Source organism: Lactuca serriola, chromosome 8 (genome assembly GCF_051521515.1).
Source record: "Lactuca serriola cultivar US96UC23 chromosome 8, Lser_US96UC23_V15, whole genome shotgun sequence".
Lineage (NCBI taxonomy): Eukaryota > Viridiplantae > Streptophyta > Magnoliopsida > Asterales > Asteraceae > Lactuca > Lactuca serriola.
Window position 1 is genome coordinate 103266865 of NC_136415.1, and position 13928 is coordinate 103280792.

General features: G+C 32.7%; 1 long non-coding RNA gene across 4 annotated transcripts; it reads right to left on the reverse strand.

Annotated features, from left to right (window-relative positions):
• Positions 1-5966: 5966 nt before the first annotated feature.
• LOC145068449 (uncharacterized) lies at positions 5967-9591 on the reverse strand. 4 transcript variants are annotated; one of them, XR_013688984.1, is made up of 5 exons: positions 9043-9585; positions 7993-8529; positions 7428-7497; positions 6768-7275; positions 5967-6191 (listed from the first exon to the last, which is right to left on the reverse strand). It is a non-coding gene; the product is annotated as an uncharacterized LOC145068449 (long non-coding RNA). The 4 variants fall into 4 exon arrangements; XR_013688982.1 differs by having other exon boundaries at positions 7428-8529; positions 9043-9589; XR_013688983.1 differs by having other exon boundaries at positions 6768-7497; positions 9043-9588.
• Positions 9592-13928: the final 4337 nt, after the last annotated feature.

Below are 13928 nucleotides of genomic sequence, written 5' to 3' on the forward strand. Positions count from 1 at the left end.
AAAAAAAGAAATAAAAAACAATGCCTTTAAACATTTAAAATTACAAAACAAAGCACAAAAGAAAACTCACACGAAGCAAGTGATTGTTTCTTTAACCAACGAAATCCCGGGAGCATACAAATCCATCATTTCTTGTGGGTGGACCATCTTTCATACTTTAACTGCCTCTAGGTAATCCAACAACCCCATAGTTTTGTCAAGCTCCTAAGACCTGTTGCTGCTGTGATGCCAAATAAAACTGATTTTGGTTTTGCATGTTGGGCCTTTATACCTGCAAACCCATAGTAGGGCATAAAATGCCAATTCCCTGAAAACCAGGTTGATACCAATTGTCAAATTGACCTTTCAAACTAAATAATAACATAAATGCAAGAAAGAAAAAGGCATGATAACTTACAGAGGCCAACCCTTTAATGGAAGACAAGTAACACGTTCATTCAACCTTGAATGGATGGAAATGGAATATAAATGAAAATTCACCCAATATAAATAAGTAAAATCAAAGAAATATGTCTTACCCACACCACCTAGTCTACACCTTGACTATAAAATTATATGTCCATGAATTGATGAATGATCTGTAGGAAAGGATTTTTGTGTATTACCCAAGTAAACTTCTTGTTTGATTTCCTAGTATTTGTAGAAACTTATGAGCCAAACATGGAAGAGAGAGAATACGAAAAAAAATAAAAAAGGTGATTTTATAGAATGTTAGGAATATCCTGTATTCAATTGAGGTCTTCCTTCAATTTGGTACAAAGTGGAAGATACATTTGGAGAATTGCAAGGTATTAACAGGTTGAATCAACATAAAGACAGAACATAAAGACCCGTCCAATCTATGGAGAAAGAAAAAAAGAACATCTTTATTGATGAAAATATTGATTTACCATTGATGACTTGTGGATGATTTCATAAGGGTCATCCCGTTGGCATCAAGAAGAGCTGGAGAAGTTTCTGAAACCATAGAATGAGAATGTTTCACGGATTCCTCTTGAAACTTCACACCAAGCGAAACCTACAGAGAAGAGACATATATATATGATGCAGCATCCTCAAAATATTTCTTATTGTCCTTGCAATAAATATATCCCAAAAGATAGACCACCATTCCAAAAGAAATCCATTAGGAGCATCAATAGTTGAAAACACAAAAAGACTGAATTTCATATTGCATGCATCGTGTGACATCCCCATTTTTCACGGCCAGAAAAGACCGATTTTTGTTTATGCTTTATAAAAATCAAAGTACTTCTTTTCATAAAAATCTTGCAGAATTTGTTCCCAGAAAAACACGATAAATACGTTATCAAAACATTTTCGAAGAAACGTATTTTATTCATTTTAAAACGTTTGGGATGTCATCGTCAATACAGAAACATAAGCATAAACATAACTTACATTTATTTACATTAGTGATCTACATCTCTTTAATCTCTCAGTGTAATGTGACTTCATATTAACACCTGTGATATAAATAAACTAAGTGGGTCAGGTTGGGAAACCTGGTGAGTACATAGGGTTTTCAACCCACAATAATATAATTATTATTTTTAAACAATCAAACAATCAACCCAATTACCCATCCCCATTATCTTCTTTACTCTTAAGGATCTATCCTAAGAGTCATCTATCCTGCATTCGTTTATTCTGAAGTCCCTTGCTTCCAGGGTTATAGTACTGGCACTAAATCCATAGCTGCCAATGCTTATTCGTAAAACACTAATTCCATAGTTGTTATAGTTTATTCATCGGGTACTAAATCCATAGCTACCAGTGTTTAAATAATAGGTACTAAGTCCATAGCTATCAATTCCTAACAGGTACTAAGTCCATAGCTACTAGTGTTTAACTAATAGGTACTAAGTCCATAGCTACCAATTCCTAACAGATACTAAATCCATAGCTACCGGTGTTTGTCCAATAAGCACTAAGTCCATAGCTGCCGATGTTATTTATTAGGCACTAAGTCTGTAGCTGCCTATATTTACTCACATCATCTTTTATCTCCCATCATTCATCTACCCATGTCATACCCAACATATTTGTATATATAAAATATGTATACAGTTTAAATCATTTAAAACATGTATAAAAACGTTCATCCAGCATAGACAACGAGTATTCAGATAATATGCACATATAGCACGTAGTTTATATAAAATGCTTCATATCTACGTGTAAGATGAAAGTAACTATGCACTCACATGGTAAGGTGGTGACTCGGTACTCGGACAGCACTTCGTTACTCTTAAAACAATTTTCCTCGGACAAAACCTAGTATCATTATCACTAGAGTTTAGTCTAATATTCACCGAGACTAATTAATAGTCTAGCTATTATTACTATTATATAAGTGTTAAGCGATACTTATATAGCTCATAATAATAGCCGAAGTACTTATTATAAGGTCCTAATAACATTACTATAACTAATTAGAAGCTGTATTAAAAATAGCGTAGGCGTAACTCACTTACAGCGGGTTTTTCGCAAAATCGGGCTTCACTGGAGCAGCGTTCCTGAGCCGAAAGGCTCTTTTCTCGGATCCGTCAGGCGCTCCAGGGCTTTCACCTCGTGCTAGGGAGTTACCCTAGGCTTTGGGGGGTTAGGGAGGCTTAGAGAGAGAGAGAGAGAGAGTTTAGAGAGAGAAAAAAGTGGGGAAAGGTGTGGGAAATAAAGGAACCCGACACCTCTATTTATAGGTTGAATTCCTGATGGACTCGCCGAGTAGGAGGACCTACTCGCCGAGTTGGGGCATGTGGCACTGGCAACCTTCTGATGGTGCCACGTGTCCAATTCTGATGGTGCCACGTCACCCCCTATCGCGTATCAGCCTTCAAACTTAGAAAAATCATAACTCTCGCATACGAGCTCCGCTTTTTAAGTTCTTTTTTTTCAATGCATAGGTAAAATCAAGATCTACAACTTTCATTTAGACTCCGTCGGCTAATTCTCGACCGATATCATATTTAACAGTAGGAGGAGTTTAAACTGCTAAATGACCGCGAAGAATTCGTAACTCCTTCATACAGAATCCGTTTTTGTCTATCTTTTTACCGTTGAGTTTCTATTAATGAGATCTTCAACTCTCATTTAGATCGCATAAGCCAAAAACCGCTCGAACTAAAATTCAAGTTTCGGGCCGTGCACTGCTAAACCAAATCTTAGAAAAATCATAACTTCCTTATACGAAGTCAGATTTTGGCGTTCTTTTTATGGATGTTCTCGGTTTAACGTATACTACAACTTTGGTTTAGATCACTAAGGCTAAAAATCAGTCCATCGTAAATTTACTATTTACGTTTCCCGGTATCATGCCGGTTTTGCCGTAAAACTTTGACGAGTCATAACTTCTTCGTTATAACTAGGATTTCGGCGTTCTTTATATGTACGGAAACCTTGAGACATATTCTACAACTTGGTTAAGAATATTTATTATAAATAATCTTTTGCCGAAAAGTCGTTTTCGACACTTATTGCCTCTAAATTGACTAGCCCGGATCTGCGGGCGTTACACATCGTGTTTATAACATGTATATATATGTTGGTGCGTTGTCATGCATAAGACTGATTGTTTAATATCATTTGATGTTTCTATTACCCTTTACAGCTCGAATGATAATGTAATAGAAATAGAAATAAAGCAATTACTGGAGTATCAAAAGCCTTTTCATAATGTAGATCTATAAAGGATGCCCGAATTCTACACATGAGAACAACTCAACAACATACCTACAAAATCTGTAGCAAGCTTCCTTTCTGTCATGACAGCTTTTACAAATGTGTTCATCTTCCGTTGCAACAAATAGTCATAGATGTAAGCATCAAGCCTAGCAAAAAATAATTTGATATAAGTTAAATCTACAAACTTGGTCTACACCTGAAATTAAGGAAAAAAGCCTAAAATGTATGTATGAAATTCAAAAGATAAATAGAAACATACACCTTTCTACTGGCCCCAACTTACCATTGCAAATGAATAAACGAATGTTTATCTATTTTAAATCCACGCCGATGTAAATCCTTTAATAATGAATAAGATTTTTTTTTTCAAATGTAAAACCAAAAACTATATAGATTCCTAACTTAATCTTCCAATTCCTAAATTCAATTTTTTTTTTTCATTCAGACATTTTATCGAACACGTCATATGCATGTAAATTTACATTTCTTTTCAAAAAAGAAAAGCATGGTTAATGATATAAAATTAACTGGAGTTTGGAAATTGACAGAGTAAGAAGATGAGTAGTACAAAGGTTCATAGACTTGAAATCAGATTACCAGAAACCATATAATTATACACTTATTATAAGCCTGGGAGACATAAGAACATGTGTTATAGAAGTGAGAATTGTGATTCGGAAACAAAAATTTGAGAACCATTCGTTTGAATTAGGAAGTACCTTCATAGAAAGAGGCCAGACTGTCAGTCATCGATAATGGTCAAGTAGAAGGCGATGTCGCCACAAAAGGACCACAGTGGAGTGGCTGTGGTTGACTGACGTGTGGGCCTAGTGATGAAATTGTTGGTGATTAATAGACTTCTACCGAGAAGTGGAGATCGATCCTAATGGAAATCGAAGTAGAAGGAGAATAAGCAGTCGATAGGTGGAGCGGCGAGGAAAGCCGTCTGGAGGTTTTCAGATCATATGGATTTGTTCTCTCAACAGAATTGAGTCTGTGATGGAAGGTAGATTATTTGAGGCGGAGCAAGCGGGAAACTGATTTGACGATGGTGGAGGGGGCAGAGGGCATAAGAAGCTTCGAGGTCTTCATCTGAGGCGGTGGATAATTGAGTTAACCCCGATAATGAAGATAGAGGAGAGACAGAACATAGGTATACCAATCAACCCTGGAAAGAGAATAGAAAGAGATTTGGTCGGAGAGGCGGTAGAAATTTCCAAAAAGAGAACACATGTCGAACGTCTGTCCAACACACCGACCTAGATATAAGATTTTCACAGAAACCTAGAGGGAGCAAATTGTAATTTGAAGAAAGAAGTGGGGCATTTTTGACGGACATGAAAGCCCAAACACAATTGACAATAGACAAATAAACAGAGACTACTTTTGCCAACCCATTAGTCAGTTTACTGTTGCTAACTTTCAGAACTTTAATAATAATAATAATAATAATAATAATAATAATAATAATAATAATAATGACCATTATAATATAAATTGTTTTCTAACCTTTTGCTATTTTTTAGTTTACTTTTTTTAATTAATAAGCTTTGAAAACCGTATCTCCTATTTTTGGGAGCTTTTTTTTTGTTTTGTTTTTTTAACAACAAATCTAATTTAATCCTAACCTATTTTTGAATTCATCTTTTTTTTCATAGATGAGACTTAAATCCTCAACTTCAAGAAATGAAGACAACACCTGATATCTGTTGGTGATTTTGTATCATGTATTTAAGTGTAATGGATCGACTTGTTGACCAAAATCAATCTTGATGAATATTAAATAAGAAATAAAGGTACTGAATGCATCCTAATGGATGATATTGTGTTAATATATGTTTTCTATCTCGCATCAAATTGTTTTAGTGTAATGTTACTGTATTTTGCATACTAATGGATGATATTGTGTTAATATATGTTTTCTATCTCGCATCAAATTGTTTTAGTGTAATGTTACTGTATTTTTTTTTGTCTAACAGACGATATGATATTACTCTAATTTACTGTATTTTCTATGTCTGAGAGTATTATGTTACTATAAATTTATTTTATTCTCTATGTTTTAAATATAGAATGTATTATTTTTATCATATTATTTTAGCATAACATATTCATCTTAATGTATTCTATTTATGTGGCATCAAATAATACATTAGTATATAACCATATTATTATTATTATTATTATTATTACTAGAAGCGTTCCCCCACGCTGTGGGGGTTGGAAAGTGTTGCTTTTGTTTGCAACTATAGTATATTGCTTTAATTGGTAGCCACAATAAATTATGTTGCTATTCTCTGCAACTTGCCCATTTGCAAACACTGTAAAAAATGAATGTACATTGGTATTTTGATGATCCAAGTTACAGAAATACAAACATTAAAATGAAAGTACATTGCCCTATTGTGGTGTAAGCATATGCTCCACTTGTTCTTTAAGTGGATATGTGTTATCCCATCCAGGTGGAAGTCCTTCATCTTCATAATTTTTTTGCTCCATGTTTAAATCTGCGGTGTGACACATTAGTTTTTCCAAACCACAGACATTATGTGGTCATAACTTACTACAAAAATGATGGAAAAATAAAGGATGGAAGGGGGTGTTTGATCTTTGAATAGTGAAACTACATATAATCAATTTTTCTCTAGTATTCTAATTTATTTTTTGTTGATTGAAACATTGCCAACGGAGCAGTTCTAGTTCTAGAGACATCAATACCAGACAATAGTTTTGGCATAGAAAAATAGCAACTTACTTTGTGATAAACATTTTCATGAAGAATTTTTTATAAAGATATTGAATTCAACTGGAACAAAACCTCTCTAGACAACTTCATGCATGGGTAATGGAAATTGAGGCAAATTTTGTTGGATAAATAGTCATTAGATAAAAAAAACATAACGGAATGGAATGGAATGACCATGGAATTGGAATGAGTCATTACATTCCAATATCAATGAGGCATTAAAAAATATGTCCAATTGCAAAAATAAATGACATTAGATTGATAAATAAATAAAATCATATTTTATATTTCACATCACGTATCTCAAATAGTTCATTCTTTATTCATTAAAGTTTACCTGAATAATAACAAAATGATAAGGTGCTGCTAGTAAGTATTTCTTGTGTTTGGAAAAGAGTCAGCATTGATATCTGGCCGCTTTCCTTCTTCAAGAGAACCAAATGATGAATCAGTAAGAAAGCACAACTATAGAAGCATAAGCAAGGGTAAAACATTTGTATTTTAGTATAGTAATCATATATGGCAATATGTTTCAGTTTTTATCCATAATAACAATGTACATCCGATCTTTTGTTCATATGATCTTCCCAAAGGTGATTAGTGAAAGTCATACTCCTTGAAAAACTACAAACACAAGGCATTTTACGCAGTCCATCAAATTAAGCTTTTCAACTATGCATTCCAATGCCAAGTTTCAGAATGGAATGAGATACTTAGGTGATGATTTTCCAGGTGTATTAAACTCCTTTTGCAAATTAAATATAGGGCAAGGATCCTCTCACAGCATCTCCATTTATTGTTCCTTTAGTGAGGGTATCTCTAGTACACCTCCATTTGTAGTATATCTGTAAAAATCAAGAAAAATGGTGGTATTGCTTATTAAACTAAAAAATCAAAATATCTTCCTACCCCTCAAAGTTTATAAATGTTAAGTGATGAATAAAGTTTGATGCAAAGAAAGAAAAGATCATTTGTTACCATATTACGTCAAACTTACAATATTAGGTCATCCCCGAGTTGTCATCGTGCTAAGTTGACCAGATGATGCAGATAGTCTTTGTCAATACCTTCCAATAAATATTGAAAATATGGTCCTTTTCTTAATAACACCCTCCGATTTATGTCATTTTGTGAATATATGTTTTTGGTTAATCACTAAAATGACCAAAAAGTTTGGGTCTTATAATAAAATGGTTATTTTTGAACATTTATCACATAATCACCACTGATTTTGCAAAATACTGATGTCATTTGTGGTAAAAATGTCAATTTGCAAAAGAAAAAAATTCCATTAAAACCAGTTTGTGGAATTGATGATTATTTGTGATAAATGTTCAAAAGATTTTTATGTCCCAATAGAACCCACCATTTAAAAAAAATTACGATCCACCTTTTTTTAATGATAATCATCATATCTTAAATTAAATCCATAATGTTGAAGTCCAATGTCACATACATTTACGTTTTCTTACCACTGATTATCTAACTCTGATTAATTTACATGAAATAATCACTTTAAGATTTATGCAATAAAGACATAAATGTAATGTAAGCAGGAGTACCTCATCAATATCATGGATCCAAAATTTCAATTCATGGCACAAAAATTCCCATCTTTCATGCTACCACTGTTGGCCAATAGTCACAATACCCATCAGTGCAGCCACAACAAATATAGATCAAAATGTATTCTTCTCTTTTGTATGTGCATACAAATCTCCATAAGACACACCACATCCAGATCCATCAGAAGAGTGTATCCACTCATCTAATTCTCTCATTAGAAAAGGGGATTTTGTAATAATCATGTAACTCGGTTAACTTCTTGGGATCATAAATTTCTTTTTCTTTAATGGATTCAAAATCATCATGCTGATCAAGGACCTTTGTGTCTTCTTTAGGTGGGAAAACAAAATGAGTAGACATGAACAATGCGTTGAAAAATGATACTCTTTTGTCGACTACTTCACCCTTTTCCTCATGTTTAAGCTCTGGGGTATTCCCACCAGGGCAGCAGCGTATGCTGATTCAGTGAGTGATATTACTTCCCAGTAGGCTCCTTTAGGAGCAGCTGCACGTCCTTCCTCTTTATCTGCCATCTGTATTTTCATGAATTCGTGTATGCATGATTTCGCATTAGTATAGGATTAAGACAATCTAGTGTAGGAATTTGGAAAATTGTAGAGATAAGAAGGTAAGATTAAACTAATATGCTTCTATAATAATTATATAATTATAATATTTTGCACGCTCAAGATAGGATTAGAAGAGTCAAAGATAAGCCCTAAAATTGTTAAGCTCAAGATACAATTAGGTCAACACCCACCAACATGTCGCATGTAAACACCGAGTTAATACCATTATTTGAACACCAAGAACAACAAATAATTAAAAGTCAAACCGATAATTGCTTCCAAGTATGAAAAGTATAGCTTAGAAAGGTACAAACCACATCTGTAATTGAAAATTTGGTATTGGCCAAAATGCTTCAATCAGACGAAGATTTGAAGACCGTGAAGATATAGAAGCACAAATCTTTCAAAAAAATATCAAATAAAAAAATGAAAAGAACTAAAATATAGTAGCAGACGATAGATTTTGATAGCCCTAACCTCAGCGGCGACAATCGACAATCAGCAAGCTAACTGGTGACTGTGGTGCAAAAAAGTTGAAGCTTTCGAGGTCTTCTTACGTTGGACCGCCGAAAGTACTATCGGAGGCTTCATGATCGGGTGAGAGTCTGAGAGAGGATAAAGCCCTAGATATGGCGTGTAGACCCGGAAGTGTGTAGGGTTAAGGGAAACCCAGAAGAGAAGGCGAGCGGTGGAGAAGGTGGAGTAGACATCGAGAATTGTTAGTGTGAGGTTTAGAAGCTGATGATGGAGGCGATGGATCGGTGGATAATAGAATGGGAGTCGGTTGAACGGTGCTCTATAAACCAAGGACGATTTTTGCAAAAAAAAACCATCAAATTAACTGGGCAAAAAAAGAAGCAAGAACGAAATTGAACAGCGGTGGACAAAGAAGAAAGAGGGAGAAAGAAGAGAGTAGCACGTGGAAAGTAAACCACAGGGCAAAAGACACGTATAAAATAGAAAGGTGTGTCTGAGCAGAAGAAGAAATATATAAAAAGGAACTAAAAACAAACAAACGGAAATAGAAGGGAAATAATCGACAACTCAGAATGAAGCAAGCAAACACAACATCAGCAAAATAGAAGGGGAACATCAAGGTAGCTAAGCAAAGAGAATTTTAATATATATATATATATATATATATATATATATATATATATATATATATATATATATATATATATATATATATATACTAGGCGAATCTCCGCGCGTTGCGCAAAAACACCTATATAGTTGAAGTATTTACAAATATATGATTTTTTAAATATAACAATAACGTTGTTGTTAAATTTGATATAGTAATTTGTATATACTAAATTGATATAATATATTGATTATTTTGAATTATATAATAATATATACATTTATTATAACTTTTTAATCTCAATCGTTTGAATGACTTCTACCTGTGAATTACATATGAATAAAATTAAATATAATATATAATTTGATGTTATTTATGGTTGTTTTTATTGTTATTTAATTTTTTAAAATTTATTTGTTTAATGTTTTAATTTCTATCATTATAATTATTTAAAACATCAAACATTGTTTTTTATTTTAAAACTAACAATATAATCATTTATATAGAGTTGTTTTTAACTATTGTTATTGTAAGTTATTTTAAGCTACTTATTTGGAAACTTTTAACGATTATAAAAATATATTTAAGAAATATTTTAGTTAAATTGAAATTACAATTTAGTTTTTGCTTTTATCACTACAATTTATCACTTTTAACTATTTATAAAATATTCTTTAGTTTTTTTAAATGGAACTGAAATTTATATTTGAGTTGACATTGTAATGCGCAGAAACACCTATATAGTTGAAGTCTTTACAAATATATATTTTTTAAAATATAACACTAACGTTGTTGTTAAATTTGATATAATAACCCGTATATTAATTTGATATAATATATTGATTATTTTGAATTATATGATAATATATAAATCTATTATAACGTCATAATCTCAATAGTTTGAATGACTTCTACTCGCGAGTTACACATCAATAAAATTAAATATTATATATGGTTTAATATTATTTATAGTTGTTATTTTTAACTAATTTTTTAAAATATATTTGCTTAATGTTTTAATTTCTATCATTATAATTATTTAAAACATCAAACATTATTTTTTGATTTTAAAAGTAACAATATAACCATTTATATAGAGTTAATTTTAAGTATTGTTATTATAAGTTATTTTAAGCTACTTATATGAAAAATTTTAATGATTATATAAATATATTTAGGAAATATTTTAGTTAAACTAATATTACAATTTAGTTTTTGCATTTATCACTATAATTTATCACTATTTAACTATTTACAAAATATTATTTGGTTTTTTTAGTGGAACTGAAATTTATATTTAAGTTGACACTATAATATTATATTTAAATTAACAATTGAAGTATTTTGTCCAAACTGTTCAAAAATTATAGCTTTAAACTGATAATGGTTTACATACAACAACATTTTAAATCTAATAAATTAAATATAATATGTTAAAATTTAAAGACATAACTTTATAAATAGAAGTAAAGATATTATTTTAAAATTGAAATTTAGTCTATTTATGATTACACTTTAGGTTTTATATTTATTTAACCTTATTAACCAACTTACAATCATTATTAGAAAGACACTACAATTTATCACTTTTAATTATTTATAAAATAATCTTTGGGTTGTTTAAGTTAAATAAAATTTATATTTAATTTTAGCCTATAATATTATATTTTAATTAATAATTTAAGTATTTTATACAAATTGTTCAAAAATTATACCCTTAAAATTATAATGGTTTACATTCAACAATATATTAAAACTAATAAATTAAGTATGATATGTTAAAAGTTAAAAAAACATAATTTTATAAGTAGAATTAAAGATATTATTTTAATATTGAAATTTAGTTTATATATGAATACACTTTAGATTTGATATTTATTTAACCTAATTACCAAATTATAATTATTATTATAAAGACATTGAAAAGTCATGGGAGTTTCAAATGAATGTGGTGAAAGGAAAAAAGAATGGGGGTTTCAAATGCATGATATTCAAGAAAAAATGCTAGCTTTATAAGTATGTATGATATATATTAAAATTCTCTTTGCTTAGCTACAGTATAATGGGTTATTTTTTGCATATATATATGTAAAGGTTCAAATGAGAACCAAAAAAGGTTAAGAACCATAAGAATCTCTAATTTAAGATGTTTATAAAGGGTTTAGGGTTTAGGGTGTTTACAAAGGGTTTAGGGTTTAGGGTTTATGAGTTAGGGTTTAAGGTTTAGGGTTACCCTAAACCCTTTATAAACATCTAAAGTTAGAGGTTCTTACGGTTTTTAACCTTTTTTGGTTCTCATTTGAACCACTCCCTATATATATATATATATATATATATATATATATATATATATATATATATATATATATATATATATATATATTTCAAAAAGCATGATTTTATCATTAATTTATCAAGATTATAAAGACTTTTTAAATTACTTGCTAAACTCTCCTTTTTTTTTGTTAAAAAATAGAACTTTATGTTTTTCAAAAACGCCGATCGTTAACAATTTCTAATTTTTTATTTGAAAAATCAAGATCTTTATTTTTTTTTCATAAATAAGATTAACTTTTTTAGAATTTAAGATTGTTTTAATGCTTAATATTTAATGACAACCAAGTGTTTGTTTTTTTGAAGTGAAAACGTCTGAAGTCTGTGACCACATTTGCAACCCTCTGTAGCAGAAGAGATGGACCAAACGGTAACAATCTGTAATAAAAAGTCTGATTGTTTTTAACATCTGCAGGTTGTTGCAATAAACTAAAATTTAAATGAATTCATTCATTCATATGAATATATAGTTCAATACATATCGATTGAAGGCAAACGGGCAACAAGCTGCACCGCTAGCCCTTTTTGGATAGCAAAACCAATTCTTTTGAAAACTACATTTGTGGATCTAGGAGATATGACATTAGAGTGCATGACCCGTTGGACTCTATTGAGGAGCTCCACCGCATCTGGTGCGAGAAAACCAAATGTATCGAACGCAAAAGGAACAAACACATGTTGATTTGCTATACATGCATTCTGGTGCTTTACCACCTTGCATGCAGCGGCTTTCAAAGCGGCATGCCCAACTGTGAAACCCTCGCTCCCCAAACCAACGAGAGGAGAGACCCCAATAAGATCCACGCACGCATGCTTCCCTCCTATCCATCCAAAGACCAAAATGTCAGTCGGTCTAAGTGTGGACCTTCCATCCTGCGGGTCCGTCAAAAAGTTCACAGGCGCTTTTTTCTTCACCGAAATACCAGCACGCCGACAAGCATCAAAGAGAACATCCCGAACTACATCATGTCTATACTTGAAACCAGGGAGCTCTCTACAATGAACCGCGTGTTCCCCAAAGGTATCCAAACATGCCTTGCGACAAACTGAACATATCTCGTCAATTGGGAATATGGGAATCATGAGGCGGTAACGAAGGATAGTTCGGTACTCCACAGGAGACATATGTTGGCCAAGACCATCAATAGGGATAGTTAGCAGAAAATCATGAGCATGAGGCGCCCGCAGACACTTAAAGACTGCTTTCTGTCTAACAGTCATGTCAAAGTCGACTTCCATATCTTGGATGATTTTGCTAAAAAGGGCACACGCCAAAGCTTTTTGGGATTTAGGGGGGGCGGTGTCCTTATTAGTGAAACCGCTACAGTCAAATCCCGAAATCGTATTGCGAAGACGAGTCATAACACATAGGTAATCCGAGTCCATACCACATACGCCACTGTCACGTAAGATGTGGTCTTGTAATGCCCAAGATTGGGCCCTCGAGGCTAGAAATGCGTAGGAGGAAACCTCGTAGGCCGAGTACAAACCCAAACCACCGAAACGAATAGGTAAGGAAGCCAGGCGCCACTGAATGTCTCCAAAGAAGGGGCCTCCACAAACCACCATATCCTCGACAGACCGGCGCAATCCTTTGTCAAAGAATAACGCTGCCTCTTCTATGTGTATCGGCTGACATGTCCTTAAACCAAAGAAAAGTTTTGCAATGCCCATACATGATCAAAGCAAAAAGGAGCTCACTCTGCGGGTCACATAGTTATGGAAGAAGGCCCATCAAATCAACAGCATTGACCGCTCTCTTCATGGCTAACCCGCTAATAAACCATGTGTCTCTGCTAACAGCCCCCCCCCCCCCCCCCCCAAGGAGCTTCACCCACAAAGAAGGTCTCCCTATATCCGTTGGGAATAAATCGGCACGAAGCTTCCTACCATCACAGGAGGGCCAAAAAATCTCCGTTTTCTTGATGTTCAACTCCAAACC